General features: G+C 40.4%; 1 long non-coding RNA gene across 27 annotated transcripts in view; it reads right to left on the bottom strand.

The window, feature by feature from the left end:
• Positions 1-22862, bottom strand: part of LOC139763434 (uncharacterized) — a 33026-nt gene extending 10164 nt beyond the window's left edge. The window contains exons 1-23 of one of the 27 annotated variants that reach the window (XR_011716121.1): positions 22312-22862; positions 20913-21158; positions 20204-20445; positions 19585-19915; positions 18832-19077; positions 18159-18365; positions 16012-16964; positions 15298-15539; positions 13157-15020; positions 10976-11632; positions 10151-10699; positions 9214-9870; positions 8277-8933; positions 7452-7996; positions 6515-7171; positions 5690-6234; positions 4753-5216; positions 3818-4472; positions 2992-3537; positions 2207-2754; positions 1603-1845; positions 890-1324; positions 185-616 (exon numbers count right to left, since the gene is read on the bottom strand). This is a non-coding gene — a long non-coding RNA (uncharacterized lncRNA). The other 26 variants (XR_011716126.1, XR_011716125.1, XR_011716120.1 and 23 more) reach the window with 26 other exon arrangements.
• Between the last annotated feature and the right edge of the window lie 2596 nt (positions 22863-25458).

Here is a 25458-nt window from a genome sequence, read left to right as displayed (position 1 = left end):
AGGAATTTCATATAGGTATTTCAATTTCTACATTTCAATGTTTATATAAAAACTATGAGTTACTTATGACACAAAAGTAGCCATGAAAAAAGGCAGAAAGCATACAAACATCGGCTTACTTATATATATAAGTAACATGAAAATTATGCTAAACACATTTTCATTAAATATGGATGGTACCTACAGTGCTTTTTACGATGGACTCCTTAAGATACTGGCCAAGTTAGGCCAATGAAAATATTTTCAATCCAGGAAGAGATGCTCTGCATTGTAAGAAATAGGCCAGCTCCTGGTGCATCATGTCTTGAAAATCTTGCTGCTGTTGAAGGAGCTGTTAATATCTCTGGCGCTGACATACCCGAGACAAATGCCTCTCCAATCTCTGAACTCGCCAATTATTCCCAGGCATAGCTATGTTGCCTTGTGGAAATGATGATTAACTTGCGTCAGAGATACAAATCAACTCGGGTATCCTGGGGAAGGGAGGAGCAAAGTGTCCCCCAGGGTACAGCACTAAAACAGCCAGAGATAACTGGGTAGGTAAGAGAAGACCACAGACGGTCACTGTTGCTGGCTTATCTTTAGTGGGTTTGATGAAGCTGCACATACTGCTTACCTGCCATACAAAATATGACAATTTTACAATTAGAAAATTTCTAACTTGTGCTTTTAATACAAACTTGAAATTGAACAAAAGCACAATGAATTTATGTCAAAGGATAGGTATTTCAATTTCTATATTTCAATGTTTATATAAAAAATCTATGAGTTACTTATGACACAAATGTAGCCATGAAAAAAAGCACACAGCATACAAACAATCAGCTTACTTATAAGTAACATGAAGATTATGCTAAACACATTTTCATTAAATATGGATAGTACCTACAGCGCTTATCACGATGGACTTCTTAAGATACTGGCCAAGGTAGGCCAATGAAAATATTTTCAATCCAACGAGAGATAGTCTGCACTGTGAGAAATAGGCCAGCTCCTGGTGCATTATGTCTTGAAAATTCTGCTGCTCCCAAAGGAGCTGTTAATCTCTCTAGCGCTGATGTGCCTGAGACAGCTGCCTCTCCAGTCTCCTCTGAACTTGCCAGTGATTCCCAGGCATGGCTACATTGCCTAGTGGAAATGATGATTAACTTGCGTCAGAGAAACACATCAACACGGGGATCGTGAAGAAGGGAGGAGCAAAGTGTCTCCCAGGGTATGGCATTACAACAGCGAGAGATAACTGGGTAGGTAAGAGAAGACCACAGATGGTAACTGTTGCTGGCTTATCTTTAGTAGGTTTGATGAAGTTGCACACACTGCTTACCTGCAGTGCAAAATATGAGAATTTTACAATTAGAAAACCTGTTGCACTTTCACTACAAACGTGCAATTGAACAAATGCACTTCTTTGCAGCACAATGAATTTATGTCAAAGGATAGGTATTTCAATTTTTATACTTCAGTGTTGATATAAAAACTATGAGTTACTTACGACAAAAGTAGCCATGACAAAACGTAGGCAGCATTCAAACTATTGGCTTACTTACAAGTAACATGAAGATTACGCTAAACACATTTTCATAAAATATGTATGGTACCTACAGTGCTTATTACGATGGACTTCTTAAGATACTGGCCAAGTTAGGCCAATGAAAATATTTTCAATCCAACAAGAGATGCTCTGCGCTTTGAAAAATAGTCTAGGTCCTGGTGCATAATGTCTTGGAAAATCCTGCTGCTGCAGATGGATCTATTAATCTCTCTAGCAGTGATGTGCCTCAGACATCTGGCTCTCTAGTCTCCTCTGAACTTGCCAGTGATTCCCAGGCATGGATACACTGCTTTCTGGAAATGATGATTAACTTGCATCAGAGAAACAAATCAACACTGGCATCCTGAGGAAGGGAGGAGCAAAGTGTCTCCCAGGGTATGGCACTATAACAGCAATATGTAACTGGGCAGGTAAGAGAAGACCACAGATGGTCACTGTTGCTGGCTTATCTTTAGTGGGTCTGATGAAGTTGCACATACTGCTAACCTGCCGTGCAAAATATGAGAAGTTTACAATTAGAAAACCTGTTGCACTTTCACAACAAACTTGCAATTGAACAAAAGCACTTCCTTGCAACACAATGAATTTATGTCAAAGAATAGGTATTTCAATTTTTATATTTCAATATTTATATAAAAACTATGAGTTACTTACAACATTAAAGTAGCCATGAAAAAAGGCAGGCAGCATACAAAAAAATCAGCTCACTTATACATAATATGAAGATTACACTAAACACATTTTCATCATATTTGGATGGTATCTACAGTACTTATTACAATGGACTTCTGAAGATACTGGCCAAGTTAGGATAAAGAAAATATTTTCAATTCAACATGAGATGCTCTGCACTGTGAGAAATAGGCCAGCTCCTGGTGCATCATGTCTTTAAAATGCTTCTACTGCTTAAGGAGCTGTTAATCTCTCTAGCACTGACGTGCCTAAGACATCTGCCTCTCCAGTCTCCTCTGAACTCTCCAGTGATTCCCAGGCATGGCTACTTTGCCTTCTGGAAATAATGATTAACTTGTGTCAGAGAAACAAATCAACACAGGGATCCAGAGGAAGGCAGGAGCAAAGTGTCTCCCTGCTCATGGCACTATAACAGCGAGAGATAACTGGGTAGGTAAGAGAAGACCACAGATGGTCACTGTTGCTAGCTTATCTTTAGTGGGTTTGATGAAGTTGCACATACTGCTAACCTGCCGTGCAAAGTATGAGAAGTTTACAATTAGAAAACCTATTGCACTTTCACTTCAAACTTGCAATTGAACAAAAGCACTTCCTTACAGCACAATGAATTTATGTCAAAGGATAGGTATTTCAATTTCTATATTTCAATATTCATAAAAAACTATGATCTACTTCCAGCACAAAAGTAGCCAAGTAACATGAAGATTATAATAAACACATTTTCATTAAATATGGATGGTACTTACAGTACTTCTTACGATGGACTTCTGAAGATACTGGCCAAGTAAGGCTAAAGAAAATATTTTCAATCCAACAAGAGATGCTCTGCACTGTGAGAAATAGGCCAGCTCCTGGTGCATCATGTCTTTAAAATACTGCTGCTGCTTAAGGAGCTGTTAATTTCTCTAGCAGTGATGTGCCTAAGACATCTGCCTCTCCAGTCTCCTCTGAACTCGCCAGTAATTCCCAGGCATGGCTACATTGCCTAGTGATACTGGCCTGAGCTGTTAATTGCTCTAGCATTTACATGCCTAAGACATCTGCCTCTCCAGTCTCCTCTGAACTCACCAGTGATTCCCAGGCATGGCTACTTTGCCTTCTGGATATAATGATTAACTTGTGTCAGAGAAACAAATCAACACTGGCATCCTGAGGAAGGGAGGAGCAAAGTGTCTCCCAGGGTATGGCACTATAACAGCGAGATGTAACTGGGTAGGTAAGAGGAGACCACAGATGGTCACTGTTCCTGGCTTATCTTTACTGGGTTTGATGAAGTTGCACATACTGCTAACCTGCTGTGCAAAATATGAGAAGTTTACAATTAGAAAACCTATTGCACTTTCACTACAAACTTGCAATTGAACAAAAGCACTTCCTTACAGCACAATGAATTTATGTCAAAGGATAGCTATTTCAATTTCTATATTTCAATATTCATATAAAAACTATGAGTTACTTGCAACACAAAAGTAGCCATGAAAAATGGCAGTCAGCATACAAACAATAAGCTTACTTATAAGTAGCATGAAGATTATAATAAACACATTTTCATTAAATATGGATGGTACTTACAGTACTTGTTATGATGGACTTCTGAAGATACTGGCCAAGTCAGGATAAAGAAAATATTTTCAATCCAACAAGAGATGCTCTGCACTGTGAGAAATAGGCCAGTTCCTGGTACATCATGTCTCTAAAATACTGCTGCTGCTTAAGGAGCTGTTAATCTCCCTAGCACTGACATGCCTAAGACATCTGCATCTCCAGTCTCCTCTGAACTCACCAGTGATTCCCAGGCATGGCTACATTGCCTAGTGATACTGGCCTGAGCTGTTAATCACTCTAGCATTTACGTGCCTAAGACATCTGCCTCTCCGGTCTACTCTGAACTCACCAGTGATTCAGAGGCATGGCTACATTGCCTAGTGATACTGGTCTGAGCTGTTGATCGCTCTACCATTGACGTGCCTAAGATATCTGTCTCTCCAGTCTCCTCTGAACTCACCAGTGATTCCCAGGCATGGCTACTTTGCCTTCTGGAAATAATTATTAACTTGTGTCAGAAACAAATCAACACAGGGATCCAGAGGAAGGGAGGAGCAAAGTGTCTCCCAGGGTATGGCACTATAACAGCGAGAGATAACTGGGTAGGTAAGAGGAGACCACAGATGGTCACTGTTCCTGGCTTATCTTTAGTGGGTTTGATGAAGTTGCAGATTCTGCTAACCTGCCATGCAAAATATGAGAAGTTTACAATTAGAAAACCTATTGCACTTTCACTACAAACTTGCAATTGAACAAAAGCACTTCCTTACAGCACAATGAATTTATGTCAAAGGATAGGTAATTCAATTTTTATATTTCAATATTTATAAAAAAAACTATGAGTTACTTGCAACACAAAAGTAGCCATGAAAAAGGAAGGCAGCATGCAAAGAATCAGCTTACTTATAAGTAACATGAAAATTATAATAAACACATTTTCATTAAATATGGATGGTACTTACAGTACTTGTTACGATGGACTTCTGAAGATACTGGCCAAGTTAGGCTAAAGAAAATATTTTCAATCCAACAAGAGATGCTCTGCACTGTGAGAAATAAGCCAGCTCCTGGTGCATCATGTCTTTAAAATACTGCTGCTGCTTAAGGAGCTGTTTATCTCTCTAGGACTGACATCCCTAAGACATCTGCCTCTACAGTCTCCTCTGAACTTACCAGTGATTCCCAGGCATGGCTACATTGCCTAGTAATACTGACCTGAGCTGTTAATTGCTCTAGCATTTACATGCCTAAGACATCTGCCTCTCCAGTCTTCTCTGAACTCGCCAGTGATTCCCAGGCATGGATACATTGCCTAGTGATACTGGCCTGAGCTGTTAATCGCTCTACCATTGACATGCCTACGACATCTGCCTCTCCAGTCTCCTCTGAACTCACCAATGATTCCCAGGCATGGCTACTTTGCCTTCTGGAAATAATGAATAACTTGTGTCAGAGAAACACATCAACATGGGGATCCAGAGGAAGGGAGGAGCAAAGTTTCTCCCAAGGTTTGGCACTATAACAGCAATAGATAACTGGGTAGGTAAGAGACAACCACAGATGGTCACTGTTGCTGGCTTATCTTTAGTGGGTTTGATGAAGTTGCACATACTGCTAACCTGCCGTGCAAAATATGAGAAGTTTACAATCAGAAAATCTATTGCACTTTCACTACAAACTTGCAATTGAACAAAAGCACTTCCTTACAGCACAATGAATTTATGTCAAAGGATAGGTATTTCAATCTTTATATTTCAATATTCATATAAAAACTATGAGTTACTTGCAACACAAAAGAAGCCATGAAAAAAGGCAGGCAGCATACAAACAATCAGCTTACTTATAAGTAACATGAAGATTATAATAAACACATTTTCATTTAATATGGATGGTACTTACAGTACTTGTTACGATGGACTTCTGAAGGTACTGGCCAAGTTAGGCTAAAGAAAATATTTTCAATCCAACAAGAGATGCTCTGCACTGTGAGAAATAGGCCAGCTCCTGGTGCATCATGTCTTTAAAATACTGCTGCTGCTTAAGGAGCTGTTAATCTCCCTAGCACTGACATGCCTAAGACATCTGCCTCTCCAGTCTCCTCTGAACTCACCAGTGATTCCCAGGCATGGCTACATTGCCTAGTGATACTGGCCTGAGCTGTTAATCACACTAGCATTTACGTGCCTAAGACATCTGTGTCTCCAGTCTCCTCTGAACACACCAGTGATTCCCAGGCATGGATACAATGCTTTGTGGAAATGATGATTAACTTCCATCCAAGAAACAAATCAACACTGGCATCCTGATGAGGCGAGGAGCAAAGTGTCTCCCAGGGTATGGCACTATAACAGCGAGAGATAACTGGGTAGGTAAGAGAAGACCACAGATAGTCACTGTTCCTGGCTTATCTTTAGTGCTTTGATGAAGTTGCACATACTGCTAACCTGCCGTGCAAAATATGAGAAGTTTACAATTAGAAAACCTATTGCCCTTTCACTACAAACTTGCAATTGAACAAAAGCACTTCCTTACAGCACAATGAATTTATGTCAGAGGATAGGTATATCAATTTTTATATTTCAATATTTATATAAAAGCTATGAGTTACTTGCAACACAAAAGTAGCCATGAGAAATGGCAGGCAGCATACAAACAATCAACTTACTTATAAGTAACATGAAGATTATAATAAACACATTTTCATTTAATATGGATGGTACTTACAGTACTTGTTACGATGGACTTCTGAAGATACTGGCCAACTTAAGCTACAGAAAATATTTTCAATCCAACAAGAGATCCTCTGCACTGTGAGAAATAGGCCAGCTCCTGGTGCATCATGTCTTTAAAATACTGCTGCTGCTTAAGGAGCTGTTAATCTCTCTAGCACTGACGTGCCTAAGACATCTGCCTCTTCAGTCTCCTCTGAACTCGCCAGTGATTCCCAGGCATGGCTACATTGCCTAGTGATACTGGCCTGAGCTGTTAATCGCTCTAGCATTTACGTGCCTAAGACATCTGCCTCTCTAGTCTCCTCTGAACCCACCAGTGATTCAAAGGCATGGCTACATTGCCTAGTGATACTGGCCTGAACTGTTAATCGCTCTACCATTGACGTGCCTAAGACATCTGCCTCTCCAGTCTCCTCTGAACTCACCACTGATTCCCAGGCATGGCTACTTTGCCATCTGGAAATAATTATCAACTTGTGTCAGAGAAACAAATCAACATGGAGATCCAGAGGAAGGGAGGAGCAAAGTGTCTCCCAGGGTATGGCACTATAACAGCGAGAGATAACTGGGTAGGTAAGAGACGACCACAGATGGTCACTGTTGCTGGCTTATCTTTAGTGAGTTTGATGAATTTGCACATTCTGCCTACCTGCCGTGCAAAATATGAGAAGTTTACAATTAGAAAACCTATTGCACTTTCACTACAAACTTTCAACTGAACAAAAGCACTTCCTTACAGCACAATGAATTTATGTCAAAGGATAGCTATTTCAATTTTTACATTTCAGTATTTATATAAAAACTATGAGTTACTTGCAACACAAAAGCAGCCATGAAAAAAGGCAGGCAGCCTACAAACAACCAGCTTCCTTATAAGTAACATGAAGATTATAATAAACACATTTTCATCAAATATGGATGATACTTACAGTACTTGTTACGATGGACTTCTGAAGGTACTGGCCAAGTTAGGCTAAAGAAAATATTTTCAATCCAACAAGAGATGCTCTGCACTGTGAGAAATAGGCCAGCTCCTGGTGCATCATGTCTTTAAAATACTGCTGCTGCTTAAGGAGCTGTTAATCTCTCAAGCACTGACATGCCTAAGACATCTGCCTCTCCAGTCTCCTCTGAACTCACCAGTGATTCCCAGGCATGGCTACATTGCCGAGTGATACTGGCCTGAGCTGTTAATCACTCTAGCATTTACGTGCCTAAGACATCTGTGTCTCCAGTCTCCTCTGAACACACCAGTGATTCCCAGGCATGGATACAATGCTTTGTGGAAATGATGATTAACTTCCATCCAAGAAACAAATCAACACTGGTATCCTGATGAGGCGAGGAGCAAAGTGTCTCCCAGGGTATGGCACTATAACAGCGAGAGATAACTGGGTAGGTAAGAGAAGACCACAGATAGTCACTGTTCCTGGCTTATCTTTAGTGCTTTGATGAAGTTGCACATACTGCTACCCTGCCGTGCAAAATATGAGAAGTTTACAATTAGAAAACCTATTGCACTTTCACTACAAACTTGCAATTGAACAAAAGCACTTCCTTACAGCACAATGAATTTATGTCAAAGGATAGGTATATCAATTTTTATATTTCAATATTTATATAAAAGCTATGAGTTACTTGCAACACAAAAGTAGCCATGAGAAATGGCAGGCAGCATACAAACAATCAACTTACTTATAAGTAACATGAAGATTATAATAAACACATTTTCATTTAATATGGATGGTACTTACAGTACTTGTTACGATGGACTTCTGAAGATACTGGCCAACTTAAGCTACAGAAAATATTTTCAATCCAACAAGAGATCCTCTGCACTGTGAGAAATAGGCCAGCTCCTGGTGCATCATGTCTTTAAAATACTGCTGCTGCTTAAGGAGCTGTTAATCTCTCTAGCACTGACGTGCCTAAGACATCTGCCTCTTCAGTCTCCTCTGAACTCGCCAGTGATTCCCAGGCATGGCTACATTGCCTAGTGATACTGGCCTGAGCTGTTAATCGCTCTAGCATTTACGTGCCTAAGACATCTGCCTCTCTAGTCTCCTCTGAACCTACCAGTGATTCAAAGGCATGGCTACATTGCCTAGTGATACTGGCCTGAACTGTTAATCGCTCTACCATTGACGTGCCTAAGACATCTGCCTCTCCAGTCTCCTCTGAACTCACCAGTGATTCCCAGGCATGGCTACTTTGCCATCTGGAAATAATTATCAACTTGTGTCAGAGAAACAAATCAACATGGAGATCCAGAGGAAGGGAGGAGCAAAGTGTCTCCCAGGGTATGGCACTATAACAGCGAGAGATAACTGGGTAGGTAAGAGACGACCACAGATGGTCACTGTTGCTGGCTTATCTTTAGTGAGTTTGATGAATTTGCACATTCTGCCTACCTGCCGTGCAAAATATGAGAAGTTTACAATTAGAAAACCTATTGCACTTTCACTACAAACTTTCAACTGAACAAAAGCACTTCCTTACAGCACAATGAATTTATGTCAAAGGATAGCTATTTCAATTTTTACATTTCAGTATTTATATAAAAACTATGAGTTACTTGCAACACAAAAGCAGCCATGAAAAAAGGCAGGCAGCCTACAAACAACCAGCTTACTTATAAGTAACATGAAGATTACAATAAACACATTTTCATCAAATATGGATGATACTTACAGTACTTGTTACGATGGACTTCTGAAGGTACTGGCCAAGTTAGGCTAAAGAAAATATTTTCAATCCAACAAGAGATGCTCTGCACTGTGAGAAATAGGCCAGCTCCTGGTGCATCATGTCTTTAAAATACTGCTGCTGCTTAAGGAGCTGTTAATCTCTCAAGCACTGACATGCCTAAGACATCTGCCTCTCCAGTCTCCTCTGAACTCACCAGTGATTCCCAGGCATGGCTACATTGCCTAGTGATACTGGCCTGAGCTGTTAATCGCTCTAGCATTTACGTGCCTAAGACATCTGCCTCTCCAGTCTCCTCTGAACCCACCAGTGATTCAAAGGCATGGCTACATTGCCTAGTGATACTGTCCTGAACTGTTAATCGCTCTACCATTGACGTGCCTAAGACATCTGCCTCTCCAGTCTCCTCTGAACTCACCAGTGATTCCCAGGCATGGCTACTTTGCCATCTGGAAATAATTATCAACTTGTGTTAGAGAAACAAATCAACACGGAGATCCAGAGGAAGGGAGGAGCAAAGTGTCTCCCAGGGTATGGCACTATAACAGCGAGAGATAACTGGGTAGGTAAGAGACGACCACAGATGGTCACTGTTGCTGGCTTATCTTTAGTGAGTTTGATGAATTTGCACATTCTGCCTACCTGCCGTGCAAAATATGAGAAGTTTACAATTAGAAAACCTATTGCACTTTCACTACAAACTTTCAACTGAACAAAAGCACTTCCTTACAGCACAATGAATTTATGTCAAAGGATAGCTATTTCAATTTTTACATTTCAGTATTTATATAAAAACTATGAGTTACTTGCAACACAAAAGCAGCCATGAAAAAAGGCAGGCAGCCTACAAACAACTAGCTTACTTATAAGTAACATGAAGATTATAATAAACACATTTTCATCAAATATAGATGATACTTACAGTACTTGTTACGATGGACTTCTAAAGATACTGGCCAAGTTAGGCTAAAGAAAATATTTTCAATCCAACAAGAGATGCTCTGCACTGTGAGAAATAGGCCAGCTCCTGGTGCATCATGTCTTTAAAATACTGCTGCTGCTTAAGGAGCTGTTAATCTCCCTAGCACTGACATGCCTAAGACATCTGCCTCTCCAGTCTCCTCTGAACTCACCAGTGATTCCCAGGCATGGCTACATTGCCTAGTGATACTGGCCTGAGCTGTTAATCACTCTAGCATTTACGTGCCTAAGACATCTGCCTCTCCAGTCTCCTCTGAACTCGCCAGTGATTCCCAGGCATGGCTACACTGCCTTATGGAAATGATGATTAACTTGCATCAGAGAAACAAATCAACACTGGCATCCTGAGGAAGCGAGGAGCAAAGTGTCTCCCAGGGTATGGCACTATAACAGCGAGAGATAACTGGGTAGGTAAGAGAAGACCACAGATGGTCACTGTTCCTGGCTTATCTTTAGTGGGTTTGATGAAGGTGCACATACAGCTAACCTGCTGTGCAAAATATGAGAAGTTTACAATTAGAAAACCTATTGCACTTTCACTACAAACTTGCAAATGAACAAAAGCACTTCCTTACAGCACAATGAATTTATGTCAAAGGATAGGTATTTCAATTTTTATACTTCAATATTTATATAAAAACTATGGGTTACATGCAACACAAAAGTAGCCATGAAAAAGGCAGGCAGCATACAAACAACCAGCTTACTTATAAGTAACATGAAAATTATAATAAACACATTTTCATTAAATATGAATGGTACTTACAGTACTTGTTACGATGGACTTCTGAAGATACTGGCCAAGTTAGGATAAAGAAAATATTTTCAATCCAACAAGAGATGCTCTGCACTGTGAGAAATAGGCCAGCTCCTGGTGCATCATGTCTTTAAAATATTGCTGCTGCTTGAGGAGCGGTTAATCTCTCTAGCACAGACATACCTAAGACATCTGCCCCTACAGTCTCCTCTGAACTCGCCAGTGATTCCCAGGCATGGCTACATTGCCTAGTGATACTGGCCTGAGCTGTTAATCGCTCTAGCATTTACGTGCCTAAGACATCGGCCTCTCCAGTCTCCTCTGAACTCGCCAGTGATTCCCAGGCATGGCTACATTGCCTAGTGATACTGGCCTGAGCTGTTAATCGCTCTAGCATTTACGTGCCTATGACATCTGCCTCTCCAGTCTCCTCTGAACTCACCAGTGATTCCCAGGCATGGCTACTTTGCCTTCTGGAAATAATTATCAACTTGTGTCAAATAAACAAATCAACACAGGGATCCAGAGGAAGGGAGGAGCAAAGTGTCTCCCAGGGTATGGCACTATAACAGCGAGAGATAACTGGGTAGGTAAGAGAAGACCACAGATGGTCACTGTTCCTGGCTTATCTTTAGTGGGTTTGATAAAGTTGCACATACTGCTACCCTGCCGTGCAAAATATGAGAAGTTTACAATTAGAAAACCTATTGCACTTTCACTACAAACTTGTAATTGAACAAAAGCACTTCCTTACAGCACAATGAATTTATGTCAAAGGATAGGTGTTTCAATATATTTCAATATTCATATAAAAACTATGAGTTACTTGTAACACAAAAGTAGCCATGAAAAAGGCAGGCAGCATACAAAGAATCAGCTTACTCATAAGTAACATGAAAATTATAATAAACACATTTTCATTAAATATGGTTGGTATTAAGAATATATGGTGTGGGAGGAAAGTTGTTAGAAGCAGTGAAAAGTTTTTATCGAGGATGTAAGGCATGTGTACGTGTAGGAAGAGAGGAAAGTGATTGGTTCTCAGTGAATGTATGTTTGCGGCAGGGGTGTGTGATGTCTCCATGGTTGTTTAATTTGTTTATGGATGGGGTTGTTAGGGAGGTAAATGCAAGAGTTTTGGAAAGAGGGGCAAGTATGAAGTCTGTTGGGGATGAGAGAGCTTGGGAAGTGAGTCAGTTGTTGTTCGCTGATGATACAGCGCTGGTGGCTGATTCATGTGAGAAACTGCAGAAGCTGGTGACTGAGTTTGGTAAAGTGTGTGGAAGAAGAAAGTTAAGAGTAAATGTGAATAAGAGCAAGGTTATTAGGTACAGTAAGGTTGAGGGTCAAGTCAATTGGGAGGTGAGTTTGAATGGAGAAAAACTGGAGGAAGTGAAGTGTTTTAGATATCTGGGAGTGGATCTGGCAGCGGATGGAACCATGGAAGCGGAAGTGGATCATAGGGTGGGGGAGGGGGCGAAAATTCTGGGGGCCTTGAAGAATGTGTGGAAGTCGAGAACATTATCTCGGAAAGCAAAAATGGGTACGTTTGAAGGAATAGTGGTTCCAACAATGTTGTATGGTTGCGAGGCGTGGGCTATGGATAGAGTTGTGCGCAGGAGGATGGATGTGCTGGAAATGAGATGTTTGAGGACAATGTGTGGTGTGAGGTGGTTTGATCGAGTGAGTAACGTAAGGGTAAGAGAGATGTGTGGAAATAAAAAGAGCGTGGTTGAGAGAGCAGAAGAGGGTGTTTTGAAGTGGTTTGGGCACATGGAGAGGATGAGTGAGGAAAGATTGACCAAGAGGATATATGTGTCGGAGGTGGAGGGAACAAGGAGAAGAGGGAGACCAAATTGGAGGTGGAAAGATGGAGTGAAAAAGATTTTGTGTGATCGGGGCCTGAACATGCAGGAGGGTGAAAGGAGGGCAAGGAATAGAGTGAATTGGAGCGATGTGGTATACCGGGGTTGACGTGCTGTCAGTGGATTGAATCAAGGCATGTGAAGCGTCTGGGGTAAGCTATGGAAAGCTGTGTAGGTATGTATATTTGCGTGTGTGGACGTATGTATATACATGTGTATGGGGGGGGGTGGGCCATTTCTTTCGTCTGTTTCCTTGCGCTACCTCGCAAACGCGGGAGACAGCGACAGAGTATAATAAAAATAAAAAATAATGGTTGGTACTTACAGTACTTGTTACGATGGACTTCTGAAGATACTGGCCAAGTTAAGCTAAAGAAAATATTTTCAATCCAACAAGAGATGCTCTGCACTGTGAGAAATAAGCCAGCTCCTGGGGCATCATGTCTTGAAAATGCTGCTGCTGCTGCTGCTGCTGAAAGAGCTGTTAATCGCTCTAGCACTGACGTGCCTGAGACATCTGCCTCTCCAGTCTCCTCTGAACTCACCAGTGATTACCAGGCATGGCTATGTTGCCTTCTGAAAATGATGATTAACTTGCGTCAGAGAAGTAAATCAACATGGGGATCCTGAGGAAGGGAAGAGCAAAGTGTCTCCCAGAGTATGGCACTATAACAGTGAGAGATAACTGGGTAGGTAAGAGAAGACCACAGACAGTATCTGTTGCTGGCTTATCTTTAGTAGATTTGATGAAGTTCCACATACTGCTAACCTGCCATGGAAATATGAGTATTTCACAGTTAGAAAACTAGGAACACTTTCACAACAAACTTCCAATTGAAAAAAACCACATCCCTACAGCAAAATGAAATTATTTCAAAGGATAGTTTATTAAAAAATTTTATATTTCAATGTTTATATAAAAACTATGAGTTACTTACAACACAAAAGTAGCCATGAAAAAAGGGAGGCAGCATACAAACAATCAGCTTACTTATAAGTAACATAAAGATTATACTAAACACATTTTCATTAAATATGGATGGTACCCACAGTACTTATTATGATGGCCTTCTAAAGATACTGGCTAAGTTAGGCTAATGAAGATATTTTCAATCTAGGAAGATATGCTCTGCACTGTGAGAAATAGGCCAGCTCCTGGTGCATCATGTTTTGAAAATGCTTATGCTCCTGAAGGAGCTGTTAATCGCTGTAGAACTGATGTGCCTGACACATCTGCCTCTCCAGTCTCCTCTGAACTTGCCAGTGATTCCCAGGTATGGCTACATTGCGTTCTGGAAATGATGATTAACTTGCATCAGAGAAAAAAATCAACACAAGGATCCTGAGGAAGGGAGGAGCAAAGTGTCTCCCAGGGTATGGCACTATAACAGCGAAACATAACTGGGTAAGTAAAGAAGACCACAGACGGTCATTGCTGCTGGCTTATATTTAGTGGGTTTGATGAAGCTGCACATACTGCTTACCTGCCGTGAAAAAAAAAGAATTTTACAATTTAAAAACCTGTTGCACTTTCACTTCAAACTTGCAATTGAACAAAAGCACTTCCTTTCAGCACAATGAATTTAAGTCAAAGGATAGATATCTCAATTTTTATATTTCAATATTGATATAAAAACTATGAGTTACAACATTAAAGTAGCCATGAAGAAAGGCAGGCAGCGTACAATCAGCTTACTTCTAAGTAACATGAAGATTATGCTTAACACATTTTCATCATGTTTGGATGGTACCTACAGTACTTATTACGATGGACTTCTGAAGATACTGGCCAAGTTAAGCTAAAGAAAGTATTTTCAATCCACCAAGAGGTGCTCTGCACTGTGAGAAATAGGCCAGCTCCTGGTGCATCATGTCTTGAAAATGCTACTGCTGCTTAAGGAGCTGTTAATCTCTCTAGCACTGTTGTGCCTGAGACATCTGCCTCTCCAGTCTCCTCTGAACTTGCAAGTGATTCCAAGGCATGGCTACATTGCCTTGTGGAAATGATGATTAACTTGCGTGAGAGAACACATCAACACTGGGATCCTGAGGAAGGGAGGAGCAAAGTGTCTCCCAGGGTATGGCACTACAAGAGTGAGATATAACTAGGTAGGTGAGAGAAGCCCACAGATGGTCACTGTTGCTGGCTTATCTTTAGTGGCTTTGAGGAAGTTGCACATACTGCTAACCTGCCGTGCAACATATGAGAAGTTTACAATTAGAAAACCTGTTGCACTTTCACAACAAACATGCAACTGAAAAAAAGCACTTCCTTACAGCACAATGAATTTATGTCAAAGGATAGGTATTTCAATTTTTATATTTCAATATCTATATAAAAACTATGAGTTACTTACAACATTAAAGTAGCCATGAAAAAATGCAGGCTGCATACAAAGAATCACCTTACTTATAAGTAACATGAAGATTATAAACACATTTTCATTAAATATGGATGGTACTTACAGTACTTGTTACAATGGACTTCTTAAGATACTGGCCAAGTTAGGCTAATGAAAATATTTTCAATCCAACAAGAGATGCTCTTCACTGTGAGAAATAAGCCAGCTCTTGTTGCATCATGTCTTGAAAATGCTGCTCCTGCTGAAAGAGCTGTTCATCGCTCTAGCACTGACGTGCCTCAGACATCTGACTCTCCAGTCTCCTCATAACTCGCCAGTGATTCCCAGGCATGGCTACGTTGCCTTCTGAAAATGATGATTAACTTGCATCAGAGAAACAAATCAACACAGGGATCCTGAGGAAGGGAAGAGCAAAATGTCTCCCAGAGTATGGCACTATAAAAGCGAGAGATAACTGGGTAGGTAAGAGAAGACCACAGACAGTCACTGTTGCTGGCTTATCTTTAGTGCGTTTGATGAAGTTGCACATACTGCTAACCTGCCGTGGAAATATGAGAATTTTACAATTAGAAAACCAGTAACACTTTCGCTACAAATTTGCAAGTGAAAAAAAGCCCTTCCCTGCAGCACATTGAAATTATGTCAAAGGATAGGCTATTCAATTCTTATATTTCACTGTTTATATAAAAACTATGAGTTACTTACAACACAAAAGTAGCCATGAAAAAAAGCAGGCAGCATACAAACAATCAGCTTACTTATAAGTAACATGAAGATTATAGTAAACACATTTTCATTAAATATGGATGGTACCTACAGTACTTATTATGATGGCCTTCTAAAGATACTGGCCAAGTTAGGATAATGAAGATATTTTCAATCTGGGAAGATATGCTCTGCACTGTGTGAAATAGGCCAGCTCCTGGTGCATCATGTTTTGAAAGTGCTGCTGCTCCTGAAGGAGCTGTTAATCGCTCTAGAACTGACGTGCCTGAGACATCTGCCTCTCCAGTCTCCTCTGAACTTGCCAGTGATTCCCAGGCATGGCTACGTTGCCTTCTGGAAATGATGATTACCTTGTGTCAGAGAAACAAATCAGCACGGGGATCCAGAGGAAGGGAGGAGCAAAGTGTCTCCCAGGGTATGGCATTATAACAGCGAGATATGACTGGGTAGGTAAGAGACGACCACAGATGGTCATTGTTGCTGGCTTATCTTTAGTGGGTTTGATGAAGTTGCACATACTACTTACCTGCAGTGCAAAACATCAGAATTTTACAATTAAAAAACCTGTTGCACTTTCACTACAAACTTGCAATTGAACAAAAGCACTTCTTTGCAGCATAATGAATTTATGTCAAAGGATAGGTATTTTAATTTTTATATTTCAATGTTGATATAAAAACTAAGAGTTACTTACAACTTTAAGGTATCCATGAAAAAAGGCAGGCAGCATACAATCAGCTTACTTATAAGTAACATGGAAATTATACTAAACACATTTTCATCATATTTGGTTGGTACCTACAGTACTTATTACGATGGACTTCTAAAGATACTGGCCAAGTTAGGCTAATGAAACTATTTTCAATCAAACAAGAGATGCTCTGCACTGTGAGAAATAGGCCAGCTCCTGGTGCATCATGTCTTGAAAATGCTGCTGCTGCTGAAGGAGCTGTTAATCTCTCTAGCACTGATGTGCCTCAGACATCTGCCTCTCCAGTCTCCTCTCAACTCACCAGTGATTCCCAGGCATGGCTACGTTGCCTTCTGGAAATGATGATTAACTTGTGTCAGAGAAACAAATCAACACAGGGTCCAGAGTAAGGGAGGAGCAAAGTATCTCCCAGGGTATGGCACTATAACAGCAAGAGATAACTGGGTAGGTAAGAGAAAACCACAGAAGGTCACTGTTGCTGGCTAATCTTTAGTGGGTTTGATGAAGTTGCACATACTGCTAACTTGCCGTGCAAAATATGAGAATCTTACAATTAGAAAACTTGTTGCACTTTCACTACAAACTTGCAATTGAACAAAAACACTTCCTTACAGCACAATGAATTTATCTCAAAGGATAGGTATTGGAATTTGTATATTTCAATGTTGATATATAAACTATGAGTCAATCACGACACTAAAGTAGCCATGAAAAATGGCAGGCAGCATACAAACATGCAGCTTACTTATAAGTAACATGAAGATTATACTAAAAACATTTTCATTAAATATGGATAGTACCTACAGTACTTATTACGATGGACTTCTTAAGACACTGTCGAAGTGAGGCTAATGAAAATATTTGCAATCCAAGAAGAGATGCTCTGCACTGTGAGAAATAGGCCAACTCCTGGTGCATCATGTCTTAAAAATGCTGCCACTGCTGAAGGAGCTGTTAATCTCTCTAGCACTAATGTTCCTGAGACACCTGTCTCTCCAGTCTCCTCTGAACTCGCCAGTGATTCCCAGGCATGGCAACAATGTCTTATGGAAATAATGATTAACTTGCGTCAGAGAAACAAATCAACACGGGGATCCAGAGGAAGGGAGGAGAAAAGTGTCTCCCAGGGTACAACACTATAACAGCGAGAGATAACTGGGTAGGTAAGAGAACACCACAGACAGTCATTGTTGCTGGCTTATCTTAAGTGGGTTTGATTAAGTTGCACATACTGCTAACCTGCCATGCGAAACAAGAGAATTTTACAATTAGAAAACCTGTTGCACTTTCACTACAAACTTGTAATGGAACAAAAGCACTTCCTTAAAGCACAATGAATTTATGTCAAAGGATAGGTATTTCAATTTTTAGTTACTTTCGGCACTAAAGTAGCCATGAAAAAAGGCAGGCAGCATACAAACAATCGGCTGACTTATAACTAACATGAAGATTATACTATACACATTTTCAATAAATATGGATGGAACCTACAGTACCTATTATGATGGACATCTTAAGATACTTGCCAAGTTAGGTTAATGAAAATATTTTCAATCCAGGAAGAGATGCTCTGCACTGTGAGAAATAAGCCAGCTCCTGGTGCATCATGTCTTGAAAATGTTGCCGCTGCTGAAGGAGCTGTTAATCTCTCTAGCACTGACGTGCTGGAGACATCTGCCTCTCCAGTCTCCTCTGAACTTGCCAGTGATTCCTAGGCATGGATACACTGCTTTCTGGAAATGATAATAAATTGCATTAGAGAAACAAATCAACATGGGGATCCTGAGGAAGGGAGGAAAAAAGTATTTCCCCGGGTACGACACTATAACAGCGAGAGATAACTGGGTAGGTAAGAGAAGACCACAGACAGTCACTGTTGCTGGCTTATCTTTAGTGGGTTTGATGAAGTTGCACATACTGCTAACCTGACATGCAAAATATGAGAATTTTACAATTAGAAAACCTGTTGCATTTTCAATACAAACTTGCAATTGAACAAGAGCACTTCCTTGCAGCACAATGAATTTATGTCAAAAGATAGGTATTTCAATTTTTATATTTCAATGTTGATACAAAAACTAAGTTACTTATGACACTAAAGTAGCCATGAAAAAAGGCAGGCAGCATAAAAACAATCAGCTTACTTATAAGTTACATGAAGATTATACTAAACACATTTTCATTAAATATGGATGGTACCTAAAGTACTTATTATGATGGACTTCTTAAGATATTGGCCAAGTTAGGCTAATGAAACTATTCTCAATCCAAGAAGAGATGCTCTGCAATGTGAGAAATAGGCCAGCTCCTTGTGCATCATGTCTTGAAAATGCTGTTGTTGCTGAGGGAGCTGCTAATCTCTCTAGCACTGACGTGCCTGAGACATCTCCCTCTCCAGTCTCCTCTGAACTCACCAGTGATTCCCAGGCATGGCTACTTGGCCTTCTGGAAATGATGATTAACTTGCTTCAGCGAAACATATCAACACGGGGAACCTGAGGAAGGGAAGAGCAAAGTGCCTCCCAGGGTACGGCACTATAACAACAAGAGATAACTGGGTAGGCAAGAGAAGACCACAGAAGGTCACTGTTGCTGGCTTATCTTTGGTGGGTTTGATGAAGTTGCACATACTGCTTACCTGCCATGCAAAATATCAGAATTTTACAATCAGAAAACCTGTTGCACTTTCACTACAAACTGGCAATTGAGCAAAAGCACTTCCTTGCAGCACAATGAATTTATGTCAAAGGATAGGTACATCAATTTTTATATTTCAATATTGATATAAAAACTATGAGTTACTTATGTCACTAAAGTAGCCATGAAAAAAGGCAGGCAGCATAAAAAAAATCAGCTTACTTATAAGTAACATGAAGATTATACTAAACACATTTTCATTAAATATGAATGGTACCTACTGTACTTATTATACTGGATTCTTAAGATACTTGCCAAGTTAGGTTAACGAAACTATTTTCAATCCAGGAAGAGATGCTCTGCACTGTGAGAAATAGACCAACTCCTGGTGCATCCGCCTCTCCAGTCTCCTCTGAACTTGCCAGTGATGCCTAGGCATGGCTACATTTCTTTCTGGAAATGATGATTAACTTGCGTCAGAGAAACAAATCAACACAGGGATCCTGTGGAAGGGAAAAGCAAAGTGTCTCCCATGGTATGGCACTATAACAGCAAGAGATAACTGGGTAGGTAAGAGAAGACCACAGACGGTCACTGTTGCTTGCTTATCTTTAGTGGGTTTGATGAAGCTGCACATACTGCTAACCTGCCACGCAAAATATGAAAAAATGAGAATTTTACAATTAGAAAACCTGTTGCACTTTCACTATAAACTTGCAATAGAACAAAAGCACTTCTTTGCAGTACAATGAATTTATGTCAAAGGATAGGTATTTCAATTTTTATATTTCAATGTTGATATAAAAACTATAAGTTACTTACAACACTAAAGTAGCCATGAAAAAAGGCAGGCAGCATACATACAATCGGCATACTTATAACTAACATGAAGATTATACTATACACATTTTCATTAAATATGGATGGTACCTACAGTACTTATTACGATGGACTTCTTAAGATACTGGCCAAGTTAGTCTAATGAAAACATTTTCAATCCAACAAGAGGTGCTCTGCACTGTGAGAAATAGGCCAGCTCCTGGTGCATCATGCCTTGGAAATGCTGCCGCTGCTGAAGGAGCTGTTAACCTCTCTAGCACTGATGTGCCTGAGACATCTGCCTCTCCAGTCTCCTCTGAACTTGCCAGTGATTCCCAGGCATGGCTACGTTACCTTCTGGAAATGGTGATTAACTTGCGTCAGAGAAACACATCAACATGGGGATCCTGAGGAAGGGAGGAGCAAAGTGCCTCCCAGGGTACGGCTATAACAGCGAGAGATAACTAGGTAGGTAAGAGAAGACCACAGATGGTCACTGTAGCTGGCTTGTCTTTGGTGGGTTTGATGAAGTTGCACATACTGCTTACCTGCCATGCAAACTATCAGAATTTTACAATTAGAAAACCTGGTGCACTTTCACTACAAACTTGCAATTGAATAAAAGCACTTCCTTGCAGCACAATGAATTTATGTCAAAAGATAGGTATTTCAATTTTTATATTTCAATATTGATATAAAAACTATGAGTTACTTACGACACTAAAGTAGCCATGAAAAAAGGCAGGCAGCATAAAAACAATCAGCTTTATTATAAGTAACACGAAGATTATACTAAACAAATTTTCATTAAATATGGATAGTACCTACAGTACTTATTACGATGGACTTCTTAAGATACTGGTCAAGTTAGGCTAATGAAACTATTTTCAATCCAGGAAGAGATGCTCTGCACTGTGAGAAATAGGCCAGCTCCTTGTGCATCATGTCTTGAAAATGCTGTTGTTGCTGAGGGAGCTGTTAATCTCTCTAGCACTGACGTGCCTGAGACATCTCCCTCTCCAGTCTCCTCTGAACTCACCAGTGATTCCCAGGCATATCCACGTTGCCTTCTGGAAATGATGATTAACTTGTGTCAGAGAAACTCATCCACACAGGAATCCTAAGGAAGGGAGGAGCAAAGTGTCTCCCAGGGTATGGCACTATAACAGCAAGACATAACTGGGTAGGTAAGAGAAGACCACAGACGGTCACTGTTGCTTGCTTATCTTCAGCGGGTTTGATGAAGTTGCACGTGCTGCCTACCTGCCATGCAAAATATGCGAATTTTACAATTAGAAAACCTGTTGCACTTTCACTACAAACTTGCAATTGAACAAAAGCACTTTCTTGCAGCACAATGAATTTATGTCAAAGGATAGGTATTTCAATTTTTATATTTCAGTGTTTATATAAAAACTATGAGTTACTTACGACACAAAAGTAGCCATGAAAAAAGGCAGGCAGCATACAAACAATCGGCATACTCATAACTAACATGAAGATTATACTATACACATTTTCATTAAATATGGATGGTACCTACAGTGCTTATTACTTATGAGTAACATGAAGTACTTATGAAGTACTTATGAGTAACATGAAGATTATGCTTAACACATTTTCATTAAATATGTATGGTACCTGACGTGGTCAATGGATTGAACCAGGGTATGTGACGCATCTGGGTTAAACCATGGAAAGTTTTGTGGGGCCTGGGTGTGGAAAGGGAGCTGTGGTTTTGGCGCATTATTCATGACAGCTAGAGACTAAGTGTGAACGAATGTGGCCTTTGTTGTCTTTTCCTAGCGCTACCTCGCGCACATGTGGGGGAGGGGGTTGTCATTTCATTTCTGGTGGGGTGGCAACGGAAATGAATAAGGGCAGACAGTATGAATTATATGCATGTGTATATATGTATGTGTTTGTGTGTACATATATGTATACATTGAGATGTACAGGTATGCATATGTGCGTGTGTGGACGTGTATGTATATACATGTGTATGTGGGCGGGTTGGGCCATTCTTTCGTCTGTCTCCTTGCGCTACCTCGCTAATGCGGGAGACAGCGACAAAGTATAATATAAATAAATATGTATGGTACCTACAGAGCTTATTACGATGGACTCCTTCAGATACTGGAAAAGTTAGGCTAATGAAAATATTTTCAATCCAGGAAGAGACGCTCTGCGCTGAGAAATAGGCCAGCTCCTGGTGCATCATACCTTGAAAATGCTGCTGCCGCTGAAGGAGCTCTTAATCTCTCTAACGCTGACGTGCCTAAGACATCTGCTTCTCCAGTCTCCTCTGAATTCGCCAGTGATTCCCAGGCATGGCTACTTTGCCTTCTGGAAATGATGATTAACTTGCGTCAGAGAAACACATCAACACGGGGATCCTGAGGAAGGGAGCGGTGTTTCCCAGAGTATGGCACTATAACATCGAGAGGTAACTGGGTAGGTAAGAGAAGACCACAGACAGTCATTGTTGCTCAGGGAAGGAAGGATGGTGTAGGAAACACAGGTCGGCAGCGTGTGGAGATGGGCACCACGGGCAGGTGTGTTGTCCTTCGATTGGTAAACAATGTCTCGTGTCAACATGCAAGTCTGTATATACACACATTTTGATTACACTCAATACGCCCTGTAGAAACGGTGAAACACAAACGTTTGTGATGAGGTGACACCAAGTTTATCTACAACAAAAAATGTAAACGAGTATTAGCCATCCATGACTTGTGTGGACAACTTGAGAGTTTATAGCATCTACAGCATCTGTTGGCAGAGTAGATCATTATTCAAAACAAAAGGGAGACGAGCCTAATACATCAAATATTACCGCTACATTTTGAAGATAAATGAGACATACTATGATGTATATGGATACATACAATTCCTCCATTTACCACTTCCCAATCTATTTTCCTTACTGTCATTCCTATTTATTTTTTTTCATTTTCCTGCTATTCACCTCTTTCCCAAACATCTTATAATTATCTCACCGTCTCTCATTTGCCCAGTTTTTCACCTCTGTTACCTTTCTATTGTATTCCTACTAATCACTCATACTCCTTCCCTGCTGATACTGTCTAAACATTTTTCTTCTTTCACTTGCAATTCAAACCCCTAAGCCCACTCATTCCAGTAAGTCTACATCCCCCCTTCCATAAGCAACACACTTCATCCATAGGCACTCTTTGCTTTATTACCTTCCCCTCCTTTCTATATATCCTTGCTTAATCTACTCTACCTCTATGCAAGGGATCGAATCTTGGTGCAACCTGAATGAAAGAGGGGTTCCTGGCTTAAAGAAAAATGGGAAGAGGTTTGTTTAGTCATGTGCTGAAGATATGGAAACCAATAACGTCTAGTTTAAATGAGGGGCATACATGATATGAGAGAGAGAGAGAGAGAGAGAGAGAGAGAGAGAGAGAGAGAGAGAGAGAGAGAGAGAGAGAGAGAGAGAGAGAGAGAGAGAGAGAGAATGGCATTATTGGATTATCTCCAAAATCTCCATTTGAGCTACCAAGCATTGGACCTGAATGCTCTGCACTTTTCTAAACCTTTCATCTTACAGACCATATGTGCTTCGATGAGAATGTACTCCTTTCTATCAACTGATAACGATACAATATTGCCAATGGTGACTCTTCACTCGTGGAGTAATGTTATGCTAGTGGAGTCCGATAACGCCAGTGGATGGTTATTATTAGTGCAAATGAACTTGGCAGAGATATGAATGAAGAAAAAAGTAATGTTTAATGGGAAGAGATGAGTGAGTAAATAGTAGTTTTCCTGTAATACATCTTATCCTGATGCTAAAGGATCTAAATGTAAGAACGGAGGATGAGGCAATTGCAGATGTAATCAAAAGCAAGGGGGCCCCTACTGTAAACGAAAATGGGAAAATGCCTGTCAAACTGAGTGCTGAATGAGGAAACAATTAATCTGTAAAAAGATGCACACATAATAAGCAAAAATGTGTGAGTATAGCTAGGGGAGGGGGTTGTCAATAGGACTGTGTGTTGACAAGTATGCAAATGGCTACTGGATTTGAACATGCCAAAAGGAAAAGGTGGAATGACCAACCATTTCTTTGTGCAGGCATCTGAAAGTTACTTATGGGTTTTTTCTTTTCCTTCATACTTGATCGCCATTTCCCGCGTACGCAAGGTGGCGCCAGAGGCAGACGAAGGAAGGCCACATTCACTCAAATCCATTCTCTAGCTGTCATGTGTGATGCACCGAAACTACAACTCCCTATACACAACAAGACCCCACATTCCCTTCCCCTGATTTACCCCGGACGCTTCATATGGTGGGTTTAGAAAAATCAAAAATTGATATACATGAGTTACTATGGAAAAATGGTCTGAGCAGAAATATCATGAGACACAGAACAAGAAATGGCGTAGGGTGAGAATAAATGAAAGTAAAATAGTGGATGCAAGCAAAGATAGACAAAGGATTTGAAGAGACAAGTAGGTCTATCAGAGTAAGGGTCATGGAAGGTGAGTCAGCTGTTTGCTAAACACATGCACTGGTGGCAGATTTGATTGAAAAACTGTTAGATTAAGAGTGAATGTAAATAAAAGTAAGTAGAAAGAGACAAATTAGTCTTGATTGCGAGTCTAAGTGAAGAGAACCTGGGGGAAATTGGACGTTTTAGATATCTGGGAGTGGATAATACAGAAAATGGAACTATACAAGCTAAAGTGAGCCAGAGGGTAGGTGAGACATAAAATCTTTGTGCAAAAAAGAGCGTGGAGAGATAACTGTCTTTAAGGACAATGTTAAGGATGTTTTATGGTAATCCCATCGGTGGTGTACAGATGTGAGGTATGTGCAGTAAACAAAAATGTAGAGGGGGGGAGGCGGAGTGAACATGTTGGAAATGTGTCAGGATAGTTGGCTGAATAAGCAATGATAAGATATCTGGTAATAAAAGGAGTATGAAAAACTGAAGAGGGTGTGCTGAAATGGTATGAATACAAGGTGAGGATAAGTATTCATGCCTGAGGTGGAGGGGAAAAAAAAGAGAGACCAATAAGGACTTCAGTCCATGACTGAAGCCTCCAACACAAAAAGAAAATAAAAGATTAGAGAGGTGGAAGGATGGAGTGAGTGATGCATTGAGGGTTAGGGGCATAGACATGCAGGAGGTTGTGAGGTGTGCTAAGGATAAAGCAAATTGGAGCATGTGGTTCACAGGGGATAAAGTGCGGTCAGTCTGAGCACACAAAACTGTCAGGGAAAACTATGGAAAGGTCTATTAGGCCTGGTTGTGGATAGGATGCTTGGTTTCAGTGTATTATATATGGCAGCTAAATGGTGTGTGTGAGCTAATGAGACCGTTTCTAAATCTCCTTCTGG

This window comes from Panulirus ornatus, chromosome 47 (genome assembly GCF_036320965.1).
Source record: "Panulirus ornatus isolate Po-2019 chromosome 47, ASM3632096v1, whole genome shotgun sequence".
Lineage (NCBI taxonomy): Eukaryota > Metazoa > Arthropoda > Malacostraca > Decapoda > Palinuridae > Panulirus > Panulirus ornatus.
The sequence above is the reverse complement of the archived record's forward strand: the minus strand, read 5'-3'. Positions and strand labels throughout refer to the sequence as shown.